Below are 15,456 nucleotides of genomic sequence, written 5' to 3'. Positions count from 1 at the left end.
GCCCGGGCCGCCCGCGCCCTGGCGCACGACCTTGGGAGACGCGAGGAGGTCAACGCTGCCCGCCCCCGAAGAATAGCTCAGCCGGTCGGCTGCGTCTTAGACGAACTATCCTCACCCACACGTGTTCAGCGACATTCCTTTTCTTCTTAGTGAGTTCTGAACACACCTTCAACATTATTTTGAATGGTCACTTTTACTGAATTTTCAGATTCTACGAAGTGCAGAGATTCTATAAACGGGTCCGCGTCCAACAGCCTTATTCTAAAGAGTGATTTCACTGCTGACCCCCACTCCACCTCCATACCCCCTGACGACCGCTTTGAACCTTGATAGCAGATTCTCATCTTTACTTTCTTCGTGCAAAGTAATGTGAATATTTTGTGACGTTTTGATTTTTCCATCTTAGGCATTATCTGTTGATTTCCCAATTCAGAAGATGAAGATTTAGCTGTCTTTTATTTTCTATTCCTCCACACAAACATACCTCGGCACAAATATTTGTTCTATACTTCTATACATAGAACAAATTTGCTTCTGTGACAATTAGATCACTATTCAGCATTTACTCACACTACCTAACAGCCATTCCTACCTGTGCCACATAATATACTATTATTATATTTTCTTTTCTTTTTTATTGAACCGGAGGTCCATAGATTTAGAATAATTATAATTTATGATGCATGCTTATTGGTCTCTGCATGGCCTTTTTTCTTTAGTTATTTGATTTGGTGTTTTTTAAAAAATGTAATTAACTCCATTGAACTAATATCTGAAACAAAAGGTAGCAACTTGAAAATAACCTTCATTTGTCTTCTCCCCATACACAACTTATTCATCTTTCTGTCATCCTTCACCTGAACTAACCATAGTCCTGAATCTTGTTTTTGTCATATCCTTACTTTTCTTTTTTATATTACTGTATTGCATACATATGTATTCTTACATATAGGAATATACTGAACAAGTAAATAAAAAGTATATTTTGGGGGTTTGCATTAATTTAAAAAACTTTGCAATTAGGACTAACTCTTCCACTGAGAACAAGTTGAAAAGCAAAATATATTTTTTAAATCTGCTCAAAATTATCAGAAAGTTGAAACAGTGAAGAATTGCAAGGTCATGATCAAGCAGAAGAAAGGAGCCCAGAGAGGTGAGCTAGAAATTTGGAGCTTAGTTACTTCTGATTTAGGAAGAGGTGACTGAATAGCTGAGAAAATCTTTTGACTTATAAGGCCAACAGGACAAAATAGGAGTTCAGTGCCCACTAGGAAGGAGCATAGGATACCCCCAGGTTTTTGGTGGAGATAATTAAAAACTAGATCCTAGGAGTAAAGAATGAATTGTAGTAGACTAGACTTCATAGAGATTGAAGCTCACCTAAAATGTTCTCAGTCCTCTAAGAGATTAAGGTGATCCAATATTACCAGCGTTCTTAGCAGTCTACTGGAAACATTTAATTACTTGCTAGAATAAGACAATCTTATCTTAGACCTCAAAATATTTCTACAAGGTTTCATATGAAATGTCAGCATTCAGTCAAAGATAACCAAGCATATGACAACATGATGAAAAAACAAGAGAAACAACAGACAATAGAGAATCAAGATACAGAGTTATCAGACATAGTGCTTAACATAATTATGCTTAATATGTCTAAAGAAATAAAAGACAAGATGAAGAATTTTGGTAAAGAACTGGAAGCTTTAAGAAAGACAGAAAAAAACATTAAAACTTAAAAAAAATAACATATTAAGACCCCAAAGAATAATTCTGAGAAAAGATTAAACCCAGTTGAAAGGAGAATTAGTGAACTGAAAGGTAAATCAAATAAAAACATTCTAAATAATGAAAGAGAAAATAATAAAAAGAAATAGTTTTTCTACTCTTTCTTATAGCTTTTTTTTCTATTATTTCTTGTGACTTTTTTTTTTCCTATAAGAAATACAGAGAACACAACAAAGGAGAAGGAAAATTGAGCAGAAGTAATATTCGAAGAGGTAATGATTTAAATTTTTCTTAAAATGATTAAATATAGAAAGTTACAAATTCAGGACACATTACAAATCACAAACAGAACACACACACACACACACACACACACACACACACACACACACCCCTAGACTCACCTAAACATCAAGGACAAGAGAAAAACAGAAAAGAAGACAGCTTATCTTCATATAAACATTCTGTAAAATAGCATCAATGGAGGCTGGATGACAATGAAACAATATTTTTAAAGTGCAAAAAGAAAATAAATACCAATCTAGAATTCTAGTCTCTGCAAAAAGGTTAAATTAATACCTTAAAAATAATGAATATAAACTTTCAGACAAAAACTGGAAGAACTAAAGAATGCCCATTCAGTAGAAGGAAAATTATTCCAGATGGAAATTCAGAAATGTAAAGAGAAATGCAGAGCAAAAACCAGACACACAGGTGGGAAAACAGGTCAATACTGATTGAAGAAAATAATAGAAATAATGTTTTGTAGAGTTAAAACAGAAAAAACTAAAATACATGACAAATGGTAAGTAAATAGGGGCATAATTAATGTAATTTAAGTGTTCCATGAATTAATGTAATTTGAGTTGTCCATGAAGAGATAAAAATATTATTTATATTAGACTTTATACATCAAGGATATAAGTTATAATCTCTAGGATAACCACAACAAGAGAAGTAAGAGAATATACAACTAATAAGGATTTTTATGTATTTATTTATTTTAACTTTCTAATTATTTTATTTTAAAATTGTGGGGTACAATTCAGAGTTAGGTATATTCATTGTGCAGCTACCCTTGTTGATGAAGTGTGCTCCCCCACTTTCCCAGGCAAATGCTGACTACTGTCAATCCCACCTTCCAGTCCCCCCACCCCTGCAGTTTCCTGCTGTCAATCCTTTTCTTATAGTATTACAGTAGGTGTTCAAGGTCCACTTATGAGTGAGAACATGTGATACTCAGTTCTTTGTTTCTGGGAAAGATCACTCAGTACTATAGACCCTAATTCCATCCAGGTTGCTGCGAAGTTCATGATTTTGCTTTTCTTTATGGCTGTGTAATATTCCATCATGTATATGTACCACATTTTAAAAATCCAGTTCTCTTTTGATGGGCAGCATGGTTGGTTCCATGTTCTTGCTATTGTGAACAATGCTGTGATAAACAGACGTGTGCAGGTGTCTTTTTTATAGAGTGACCTGAGTTCTTCTGGGTATATTCCCAGTAGGGGGATTGTGGGGTAATGTGGAAGGTCGATTTTTAGAACTTTTAGGAACCATCACACTGTTTTCCACAAGAGGCTGTACTAGTTTACACTCCCATCAACAGTGTAGAAGTGTTCCCTTTTCACCAAATCCTCTCCAGCATCTGTTAGTTTTTCAGTTTTGATGATGGCCATTCTGACTGGAGTTAGGTGGTATCTCAGTGTAGTTTTAATTTGCATCTCTTTGATGACTAGTGAGGCTGAACATTTTTTCATGTATCTGTTGGCTGCTCGTATGTCTTCTTTTGAGAACTGTCTATTCATATCTTTTGCCCACTTTGTAATGGAGCTGTTTGTTTTTTTCTTTTCAGTACTTTTCGGTTCCTTATAGATCCTAGATATTAGGCCTTTGTCAGACATGGAGTTGGCAAATATTTTTTCCCAGTCTGTGGGCTGTCTCCCTGCTCTCCTCATAGTTTATTTGGCTTTGCAGAAGCTTGTCAATTTAATGAGATCCCACTTGTCTATCTTATCTCTTATGGCATGGGCACTTAGGGTTTTGATCAGGAATTGCCAGTTCCAATTTCCGTAAGAGTGTCTCCTGCATTTTCTAAGGTTCTTATAGTTTGAGGTTTTACATTTAGGTTTCTGATCCATTTAGAGCTAATTTTTGTGTATGGGGATAGGTAGGGATCCCGTTTCAATCTTCTGTATGTGGTCAGCTAGTTTTCCCAGCACCATTTACTGAATAGGTTCTTGTCTCCCCAGTGGTTGGTGGTGGAGGCTTTGTCAAAGGTGAGTTGGTTGAGAAATTGAGGTTTTGCTTCTGGAATCTCAATTCTGTTCCATTGGTCTATTTGCCTGTTATTGTACCAATATCAGACTGTTTTGGTTATTGTAGCTTTATAATAAAGTTTAATGTTGAGAGTGTGATACCTTGTGCTTTTTTTTTTTTTTCCCTGACGATCGTTTTAGCTCTTCTTGGTCATTTATGTTTCCATATGAATTCCTGTATTGTTGTTTCTAGGTCTGAGAAGAATGTTGCCGATAATTTGATGGGTATTGCGTTAAATCTGTAGATTGCCTTAGGTAGAATGGACATCTTAACAATGTTGATTCTTCCAATCCATGAGCATGGAATATTTTTTTCACCTGTTTGGCGTCATTTTTGATTTCTTTGAGCAGTGTTTTGTAGTTTTCACTGTAAAGGTCTTTCACATCTGTGGTTAGGAAGATGCCAAGATGTTTCATTTTTTGTGTGCGGCTATTGTGAATTGTATTGTGCTTTTTATCTGGGTTTTTATTTGTTTATTATTGGTGTATAGCAATGCAATTGTCTCTTGCACATTTATTTTATACCCTTTGACTTTGCCAAAGTCCTTTATCAGTGCAAGGAGGTTTTTGACAGATTCTCTTGGGTTTTCAAGATATAGAATCATGTTGTCTGCAAGAGAGATAACTTGACTTCCTCTTTTCCTATTTGGATACCCCTGATCACCTTCTCTTCTCTGATTGCTCTAGCTAGGACTTCCAAAACTATGTTGAACAGGAGGGGTGAGAGTGGGCATCCTTGTCTTGGTTCAATTTTCAGGGGAAATGGTTTCAATTTCTGTCTGTTTAGCATTATGCAGGCTGTGGGTTTCTTGTAGATGACTATTTTGAGGTATGTTCTATCTATGCGTAATGTTCGAGGGTTTTTATCAAGAAAGGGTGCTGGATTTTATCAAAAGCTTTTTTTGCATCTAATGATATAATCATGTGGTTTTTGTTTTTATGTCTGTTGATGTATTTAATTACATCTATGGTCTTACGATTGTTGAACCAGCCTTGCAGCCCAGGGATGAAGCCTACTTGGTTGTGGTGGGTGATTTTTGAAATGTGTTGTTGAATTTGATTTGCTAGAATCTTGTTGAGAATTTTAGCATCTATGTTCATCAAGGATATTAGTCTGTAGTTCTCTTTTTTTGTTGGATCTTTACCTGTCTTGGGTATCAATGTGTTGTTAACTTCATAAAATTATTTGGGGAGAGTTCCATCTTTCTCAATCGCCTGGAATACTTTCAATAGGATTGGTATCATTTCTTCCTTATATGTTTTGTAGAATTCTGCTGGAAAGCCATCTGGTCTAGGGCTTTTTTTTTTTTTGTAGGTAGTTTTCTTATGACATAGTCGATTTCCTGTATTGTTATTGGTATATTTGGGGTCTTGATTTCTTTTTATTTCAACCTAGGGAGGTTGTACGATGTCAGAAAGTTCTCCATTTCCCTTAGGTTTTCAAATTTGTTTCCATACTAATGTACATAGTAGTCTCTGATAGTCTTTTGTATTTCTTCAGGGACAGATGTGACTTCATCTTTTGTGTTTCTGATTGTGTTTATTTGGGCTTTTTCTGTCTTTTTCTTGGTTAGTCTAGTTAGGGATCTCCAATCTTGTTTAGCCTTTCAAAGAACCAGCTTTTTGTTTCATTGATTTCTTTATATTATCTTTTTGTCATCTATAGCCAGAATTTGGGCTTTTATTCTGGTGATCTGGATTCTTCTGCTGAAGTTAGGGTTTTGATGGTCTTGCTTTCCCAGCTTCCTTAGGTGACTTGTTAGGCTGTTAATTTGTGATCTTTCCATTTTCTTCATGTGCGTTTGTAGAGATATGAATTCCCCTCTTACTACTGCTTTCATGGCATCCCAGAGATTTTTGTAAGATGTTTCTTCATTTTCATTTGTTTCCAGCTATCTTTTAATCTCTGTTTTGATTTTCATGCTGACCCAGGAGTTGCTTAGCATCATGCTGTTTAGTGCCCAAGTCTTTATGGGTTTGGGGGGAACTTTGTTGATGTTGATATTTATTTTTATTCCACTGTGGTCTGAGAAGGTGCATGGCAAAATTTCAATCTTATGAAATTTGTTTATGCTTGATTTATGGCCAAGAGTGTGGTCGATCTTAGAGTACATTCCATGCAGTGATGAGTAGAATGTATATTGTTTGGTGGAGTGTTCTGTAGGTATCAATTAAGTCCATTTGGTCGAGAATCACATTGAGGTTCCAGATCTCCTGGTACAAGGATTTTTTAAAATTTGTTTTAAATTTTATATAAATCATGCAGTATATAATATTTTTATCTACTTTTTTCAATTATGATAAAATTACTAAGGTCTATTCATGCATTTTTTTTGGCTGCTGCAAAATATTACAGTTTATTTATCCACTCTCCTGCCGATGGGCGGCCTTTGGGTTGTTTTCAGGTTTGTGCTGAACGTTGCAATGATATAATACCATAATCTTCTTGTGCATATCTCTTATAATACATATTTAAACCCTCTCCTCACACTGAAGAGCAGTGCTGAGTCATAGTGTGTTTTTCTTTAACTTTGAAAGGTAATGTTAAAACATTTTAATTTTTAAAATACCACTGGCAACAAATAAAAGATTCTGTGAATCTACATCTTGCCCAACATTTGGTATTATTGGCCTATTACATTTTTATCAATAAAATTGGCTATATCACTGTGGTCTTGATTTGCATTTTCTTGATCACCAGTAATGTTGAACAACTCTTTATATGTTTATTGGCCATAAGTAACTTCCTCCTCTGTGAAATACTTTTTCATGTCTCTTGACTATTTGTGTGTGTGTGTGTGTGTGTGTATGTGCGTGTGTGTGTGTCTGTGTGTGTGTGTGTGTGCGTGTGTGTGTGTGTGTGTGTGTGTGTGTGGTCTTTTTATTGATTTCTAGAAGTTCATTACGTACTCTTGTTATTATTTGTCAATTATGAGTATTGTGAATATCTACGTCAAGATTCTAATACGTCTTTTCATTTGTTTTAAGGTGTTTTTTGATGAGTCAATTCTTTTTCTTCTTTTTTTTTTGAGTTAGAGTCTCACTTTGTTACCCAGGCTGGACTGCAGTGGCACAAACGCAGCTCACTGCTGCATTGACCTTCCAGACTCAGGTGATCCTTTGGCCTCAGCCTACCACGTAGCTGGGACTACAGGCACATGCCACCATGCCTGGCTAAGTTTTGTATTTTTTTGTAAAGACAATATCTTGCTATGTTGCCCAGGCTGGTCTTGAACTCCTGGAATCAAGCAGTCCTCTCGCCTTGGCCTCCCTGAGTGCTGGGATTACAGGCATGAATCTCTATACACAGCCTGATGACTAAGAGTCTTAACTTTAATAAGCTCTGTGCAAATTGTTAGTTTTCTTTGAGGATAATAATTATCTTTTTGTAGATTTGCTTACCTTTGTATGGATTTGTTGCTAATTTAATGCAAATTTTCCCAAAATGTGCAAATTTCAATTCAATGATCAATTTTATTTTCCTGAAGAAATCCTTCCTGGAGCCCTCTGACCTGTTCCATCCCAGACATGTTCTCTAGGCACTGCTGGCACCTTGAGATCTCCCTTCTACATCCTAGAAACTCTCCTTGTCTCTGTTTCTTGGGTCCCATGTCTTCCTCTTTGTTTTGCTGAAGCACATCCCTGTTTTGGTGAAGCACATCCTCCTGTAGTTTCCTGAGAAAGGCTACATGAGAGACAGATTTTTAGAGATCTTCATTCTGCCCCCACACTTTTGGATGGACATGGAATTGAAATTGGAAAAAAATTTTCCTTTAGAAGTTTAAAGGCATTGTTTCATTGTCTTATAGCTGCTACTGCTATATTTTGAGGACTTTGGTGCCATTCTAATTCTTGATCCTGTTATGAAACTTATTTCTCCAAACTCCTGGAGATAAAATTTTCTCATTGTCCCTAATGCCTTGAAATGTCTTGATGTTCTACTTGGTGTGGGCCTATTTTAGCTGTTGTGCTGAGTAAGCATGCCATTCAGTTCTGAGAAATCTTCTTGAATTACTTTTTATAATTTCTTCCCTTCCATTTTCTCTGTTTCCTCTTTCTGAAACTCTTATTATTTAGATATAAAATCATCTGGGTTTGTCTTCCAACTTTTTAATCTTTTCTTGCTACTTTCTATATCTTTGTATTTTCTCATTTTACCTTCTGGTCTATTTATTAAATTCTACTTTCTATATCTATCTCCTACAATCTAAACCCCCTTTATATTTGTTATCATAATTTAAATTTCCAAAGTTTATTTCTTTATTCTCTGAATTTTTTTTTTTTGAGTTGAGGTCTCACTCTGTCGCCCAGGCTGGAGTGCAATGGCATGCTCAGGGCCACCTCAGGGTTGACCTGCTGGGCTCAGGCAATCCTTCCATTTCAGTCTTCCAAGTAGCCAGATCTACAGGTGCACGCTACCACGTCCGGCTAAGTTTTTATTTATTGTAGAGACAAGGTATCACCAAGTTGCCTGGGCTGGTCTCGAACCTATGGGCTCCGGCAATCTATTTGCCTTCACTTCCCAAAGTGCTAGGATTACAGGCTGAGCCACTGAGCCTGACCTATTCTCTGAATTTTAAAAAATATAGCATCCTGCTCTTTTTAAAAATGAAATTAGCAACTATTCTTATGTTTCTGAACATACTAATGATAGAAGCATCTCATTTTTTTCTCTAAATATGTTTGGATCTCAGTAATATTGGAGTCTTTCCTTACCTTTCTGGTATTTTCTGACTTGCTCAAACCAAAAGTTGTCTGCCAGAAAGCTGATTAGAAACTCTGTGCGTGTACACGTAATTTGTTGACTGTAGTCTTCTTTGTAAGGCAATCTAGCAGAGCCCACTCCTTGGGGGAATTCCAAGGTCAAGATCTCTTATTCCTTGGGGGGCTTCTGATGTCAGGGTCTTGGTTCCTTTCTCTCCCCCAGAGAAGATTTCTGTTTTTCTGCCAGGAGCATGTCGTTTTGACAGCCTGCAGTCTGGGAGCTGAGAGGGTCAGGGGCAGTGGCTGTGCAAAGTGGGAAAGGGATAAAAGAATAATTGCTTCATTAACACACGGCCACTGAAGCCTTAACCTCATCTTTACCCTCACTTTCCAGAGGTACCTGGGTCTTGGGGGATTTTGTAATGTAAATTGAGTTTCTGTTCAGCTTTCCTCACTGCCAGTTTAGGATTCTGCTTTCTCCAGTCTGCTGTCCGTGCTTTCGTGCTTTGCCATCTCCAAAATTTTGAGGCTGTTGTCTTCTTTCCTGTTCTCCCTTTTATTGTACATTGTGTCTTTAACTGGAAATTCAACTTGAGTTTTTTAAAGGATTATCAGATCGTTTCAACAAGCATATATATGAGCACCTATCATGTGCCAAGTTCACAGATCATCACAACATTGGCTGTTATTAAATGCTGATCTAGAATGATAGATGTTTCTCAAGCTTCTATTGTTCCCCTCAAAAATACTGGGTTACTTTTTCCAGCTCTGATGTCTTTTGCTTATTCTTTTATCTCTGGGGTACCATTATTGTTATTATTTTTTACCTTCTATCAACTGGAAATATCCTTTCTCATCTTTTCCTTTTAGATTTAAGTACATAACCTATTTCTGAGTCTGTGTCTCTTTCTACATAAAAATGCCTCCTTTACCAATCTGCAATAAATAGAGAAGACTTTAAATTCCATCCAATAAGTAAGATTACTGCCAATTTGTATTCAAGTCAAAAATAGATCATCCTCCCCACTCTGATTGGGCAGTGCCATGATTTTTCCTGTGTCATAGAACTGGCAATAGCGATTCAGAGCTATCACAATTAATCACTTTGCACATTATTTACTAGTGCCAACTATGTAGCAAGCACCACACTAAGAGTTTTCATACGTGTCAGGCAGCATTGCTTTCTGGAGGTATAGTGTCTGGATTCCAACTTCACCTGTTATTAGCTGTGTGAACTTGGATGACTTATTTCTTTGTGCTTTGTTTTCTCATCTGTAAAATAAATAAGATAATGGCATCTACCTCAAATAACAGCTTTATTGTCTGTAAGATGAATATAATAGTGTATTCCCCAAAAGACCATTTTGAAAATCATATGACTTAATATATGTCAAGTTCTTAGTATAACACGTGGTGTATATCAGGCATCATGTATTATCTATCTTCATTACTGTTATGTCATTGTTACTGTTTTTATCATCATCCCATTAAATAGATTAAGACATCGAAGTTCAACAAACTTAATCTAAGCACAGTTGGTCAACAGCAGAGTTGAAATGCACACTCAGGGAATTCTGACAATACTTTTTTCCAGAGTGTCAAGGCAGCAAATTAAAAAATGTTGTTTTTAGTCTTATTGATCAATGTTTATTAGCCAATTATGTATGAATAAGTTTAATATAACAGTTTAAATAGAATAAAACAGATTCAGTTGGCAGGAACAATTTCACAAATGGATGAGAAGGGTAAGTGGGAAGCTGCCCACACAGAAGGGCAGTCTGGCACAGGGTGTCAGCCTGGGCCAGCAGGGAAGGTATCCATGAGGTGGGGTGGAATGGGGGAGGGAGCAACTGCAGCTCTGGGCAGCATTTCAGAGCCCAAAGAAGGCAAAGAGGTCATTTATAAAGGGAGGAGGCAGTAGTGGCAAAGGAAGGTTCGTTACATACAGGGGCATTAGTTAAATAAGGAAATACATGAAAGATAACCTGAGAACGGTTCCTCATGCCCAGAGTAGGGAGTTACAAATACAGGTAAGATGAAAGCTAAAATAGACTTTGTGGTATCAGACTGGATTGAGGCTATGGGTATGAAATGAACATCATAGATTATAACCTTCCCACAAAGAATACTCTAAGCCCAGATGACTTCAGGGTAAATTCTCCCAAATACTTAGTGAATAAATAATAACAATTCTACTCAAACTCTTCAAAAAATTAGAGAAAGAAATACTTCCCAACTCATTCATTGAGGCCAACATTACCATGATGACAAAAATCAGATATTACAACAAAAGAAAATTCCAAATCAATAACTTTCGTGAACACAGACGCAAAAATTCTAAATAAAAATTTTTAGCATATCAAACATGACAATATATAAAGATAGTACATCATGGCTGGGCTCTGTGGCTCAGCCTGTAATCCCGCGCCTTGGGAGGCCGAGGTGAGTGGTTTGCCTGAGCCCGTGGGTTCGAGACCCGCCTGGGCAGCTTGGCGAGACTTCATCTCTACAATAAATCAAAAATTAGCCAGGTGTGGTAGCGCGCACCTGTAGTTCCAGCTACTTGGAAGGCTGAGACAGAAGGATCGCCGAAGCCCAGCAGATCGAGGCTGCGGTGACCGGGAGCGGCCACTGCACTCCAGTCTGGGTGACAGAGCGAGACTCCAACTCAAAAAAAAAAAAAAAAAAGATAGTACATCATAACCAAATAGGGCTTATCCCAGAAATGCAGAGTTGGTATAACATTAGAAAATCAGTGAAATTCATCATGCTAACACATTAAAGGAGAAAAACACATAATCATCTCAATAGATGCAGAAAGGGCATTTGACAAAACCCTGGTGAGATTCTGTTTCACCTTGTCAAGGGCAACCTCTGTTGAGAAGTACCACTTCAGAGGGAATAACTGTCCATGCTATTCTTTTTTTTTAAATTGGAGTCTCACTCTGTCACCCAGACTGGCGTACAGTGGCACACTCCCGGCCACCGCAGCCTCGACCTGCTGGGCTCCGGCGATCCTCCTGCCTTAGCCTTCCAAGTAGCCGGAACGACAGGCACGCGCTACCACTCCCGTTTAATTTTTGATTTATTGTAGAGACGAGGTCTTGCCAAGTTGCCTGGGTGGGTCTTGAACTCGCGGGCTCAGGCAAGCCACTCGCCTCGGCCTCCCAAAATGCTGGGATTACAGGCTGAGCCACTGAGGCTGGCCCATGCTGTTCTTAAGGATGTTCAATACTGGGACAGCCATTCTTGTTACATGCTGCTCATATGTGTATTCTAGCTTTCAATGATCTTTTAATCGAAATACATTAGGTTACCGTTTAACCCAGTGTTTCCCAAACTCTGTTCCTTTAAACACTAGCATTCCTTGAGATATTCTTAAAACCTCAAGATGCATATTGCCATATTAAAAGTTCCAACTTCAGGGAAGACCACATCCAGGATCTTTTTCTTTTGTGTGAATTTCAACCATTACTCTCTTATTATGGTGAACTATCCTATACTTGCTGCTAAAAGCATTTTATTTTGACCTGTGTCTCCCTTCTTGTGTGTGTGTGTATACACACACACACACACACACACACACACAGAGGTTTTTTTTTTTTCCTTTTTTAGTTAAGGTCTCACTCTGTCACCCAGGCTGGAGGTGCTGTGGCATGATCACAGCTCACCGTAGCTCCAACCTCCTAGGTTCAGATGATTCTTCTGCCTCCCAAGTAGCTGGGACTACAGGTATACACCATCATGCCTGACTGATTTTTTGATTTTTTTGTAAGGATAGGATCTCACTGTGTTGGCCAGGCTGGTCTCAAACTCTTGGGCTCAAGCAATCTTCCCACCTCAGCCTGCCAAAGTGCTGGGATTACAGGTGTGCCACCATGCCAAATCTACCCTCTTGCTTATATATTATACAATATGTTTAGGATCTTGTAAAAATAGCATGGCTAGAACAGTCTGGGAAAACTTGGTTGAAGGGTAGATGTCTTGGTTTCTCGCCTATTGCCAGTAAACAGTAATTTTCTTTCTTTCTTTCTTTCTTTTTTTTTTTTTTTACAAGAACCAGTACATTTATTGAATCATTTTCATAGTAGTCACATACCAGAAACAGATTAAATGCCCATCAAAAGTTCTCATTAGGTTTACATCAAGTTAAAAACTCCTGCACAACAAAGGAGACAATTAACAAAGTGAAGAGACAATCTGCAGATGAGAGAATATATTTGCAAACGATCCATTTGACAAGAGATTAATAGCCAGACTATTTAGGAAACTCAAACAACTCCATAGCAATAATAATAATAATAATAATAATTTGATCAAAAAGCAGGCAAATAGCCAACAGGTATATAAAAAATGCTTGATATCATTTATCATCAGGGAAATGCAACTCAAAAACACAAGAGTTATGACCCATTTAGAAAGACCAATAATAATAATAATAACAAATACTCACAAGGATGTGGTAAAAGGGAAAAACCCATACATTATTGGTGTACAAAGTAGAACAATTATTATGAAAAACAATATGGAAGTTCCTTGCAAAACCAAAAAATAAACCACCATACAATCCAGCAGTCCCACTGCCAGATTTATATTCAAAAGAAAGAGAATGGGTGTATCAAAGAAATATCTGGACTCCCGTGTTTCTTGCATCGCTAGTCATAATAGCAACCATATGGAAACAAGGTAAGTGTTCGTCAGTGGATGGGTGGGCAAAGAAAATTTGGCATATATACACAGTGGGGTACTGCTCAGCCGTGGAAAGAATAAAATCCATCCATGCAGCAACATGGATGGAACTGGAGGTCATTATGTTAAGAGAAATAAACCCGGCACCGAAAGACTGATATCACATATATGGGAGTTGAAAAAGTGAATCTCATAGAGGTAGAGGGTAGGATGGTGGTTTCAGAGGGGGACTGGAAGACGAGGGTAAAGAGAAGTTGGTTAATGGATAAAAAATACAGCCAGATATAAGAAATAAGTTCCAGTGTTTGATAGCACAGCAGGAAAATTATAGTTAATAATTTATTGTATATTTCAAAATCGCTGTAAGAGAATAATTGTAACGTTTTCAAAACAAAGAAAAATGTTTGAGGTGATGGATATTCCAATTATCCTGTTTGATCATTACATTTTGTATACATGTATCAAACTATCACTTTTACCCCAAAAATATGTACAATGATGATCTACCAATTATAAATACATCCTGGTGGTAGAAAATGACGCAACTTAACAACGAGGCATATCTACATGATGATATGGCTTCCAAAATATTAAGTTAAAAAGAAAATGGACCGGTCTCAGTGGCCCAGCCTGTAATCCCATCACTTTGGGAGGCTGAGGTGAGTGGATTGCCTGAGCCCACGGGTTCAAGACCAGCCCAGGCAACTTGATGAGACCTCATCTCTACAATAAATAAAAAATTAGCCAGGCATGGTAGTGCGTGCCTGTAGTTCCAGCTACTTGGGAAAGGATACCAGAGCCACTGGGGTGGCCGTGAGTCTGCCACTGCACTCCAGCCTGGGTGACGAAGTGAGATTCCGACTCAAAAAAAAGGGAAAATAAAGAAAGAAAGAAAATGAAAGACAAGAGAAGGAAATGATTAACATGCTAACATTGGTTTTTGTCTTTTATGGAAATATCTCTCTACATATATTCTTATCCATGCATAAACTATCTTTAAAATTCTCAAGAAACTGGTACAACTGGCTGCCTCTGGTGAAAAGGAAAGAAATTAGGGAGGCCCAAAGACAGTAATTTTCTTTAAACACCACTTATATCACAACATTCCTCTGCCTGAGTAACTTCCTATGCAGGCCAACTCCATACCCCCACCATGGAAACTGACAACATTTCTTAGATATTTTTCCGATTATTTGATTTGTTTTTAGATTGGAAAATATAGTTTACTTAGAGAATATAGTTAAATCAGAAAAAGAGAGGAAATTCACCTCCCCAAGGTAGGGGAGGGGCCAAAACTAGGAAAACATGGCAACCCATAGCTCAAAGAACACACGGACTGGCTAGTGCTTAACAAAACAAAGGCCTGATTTCAATGTCTTTTAAATTCATAAAAGAATCTAAAATTCTTGTCCCAGATTAATAAAAGCAATAAATTGTCAAGAAAATATTTTATAAAGACAGAAGAGATCAGTCAAAAGGATGCTTTCAGCTGTCCCATAGGAGGACTTTAAGAGGGCTTCTCTTCATATATCAAGGGAAAGCCATGTGGTAAAAATGAAATTTCAGCTGGTGTTTGCTAACACACTGTTTCTTTCTATAAGCAAGGAAAACGTATTAAAGAGAATTGTGTCCTGTGAGAGGTGAATCTATAAAGAAACTGGGTATCAAGTCATAAACCCACTGCAGAAAACAAAATAAAAAGGGAAACCCAGTAGAACATTTTCCTTGTGTGTGTCCAGGGCATTCATGGTTTATTCTTTGTGCAAAGCACTGCACATCTGGGAAGTGAATAGTTTAAATAAGGTAGTAATATATTTAAGAGCACCTTTTGAAAGTTACAATCCCCAAGGAAGATAAACCATAAGAATCTTTTCATTGCAAAGAAAGAATTCAAACACATTCGTTATAAAAAAGGAGCAAAATGAATTGCAGGGTGGGTGATGTGTTGAATGTGCAAAAGCAGTATTATCTCCCAGCCTGATCCTGCAAAAAAGTAGTTTTGCAATTAAAGTGCCTT

The 15,456-nt window shown here is 37.4% G+C and overlaps 1 pseudogene; it reads left to right on the top strand.

Annotated features, from left to right (window-relative positions):
* The window catches only part of LOC103264421, a 114,213-nt pseudogene extending 113,941 nt beyond the window's left edge, over window positions 1-272 (top strand).
* The last annotated feature ends 15,184 nt before the right edge of the window (window positions 273-15,456 follow it).

The sequence above is a fragment of the Carlito syrichta genome, unplaced genomic scaffold (assembly GCF_000164805.1).
Source record: "Carlito syrichta isolate Samal-C Ts95f unplaced genomic scaffold, Tarsius_syrichta-2.0.1 Scaffold305653, whole genome shotgun sequence".
Classification (NCBI taxonomy): domain Eukaryota; kingdom Metazoa; phylum Chordata; class Mammalia; order Primates; family Tarsiidae; genus Carlito; species Carlito syrichta.
The sequence above is the reverse complement of the archived record's forward strand: the minus strand, read 5'-3'. Positions and strand labels throughout refer to the sequence as shown.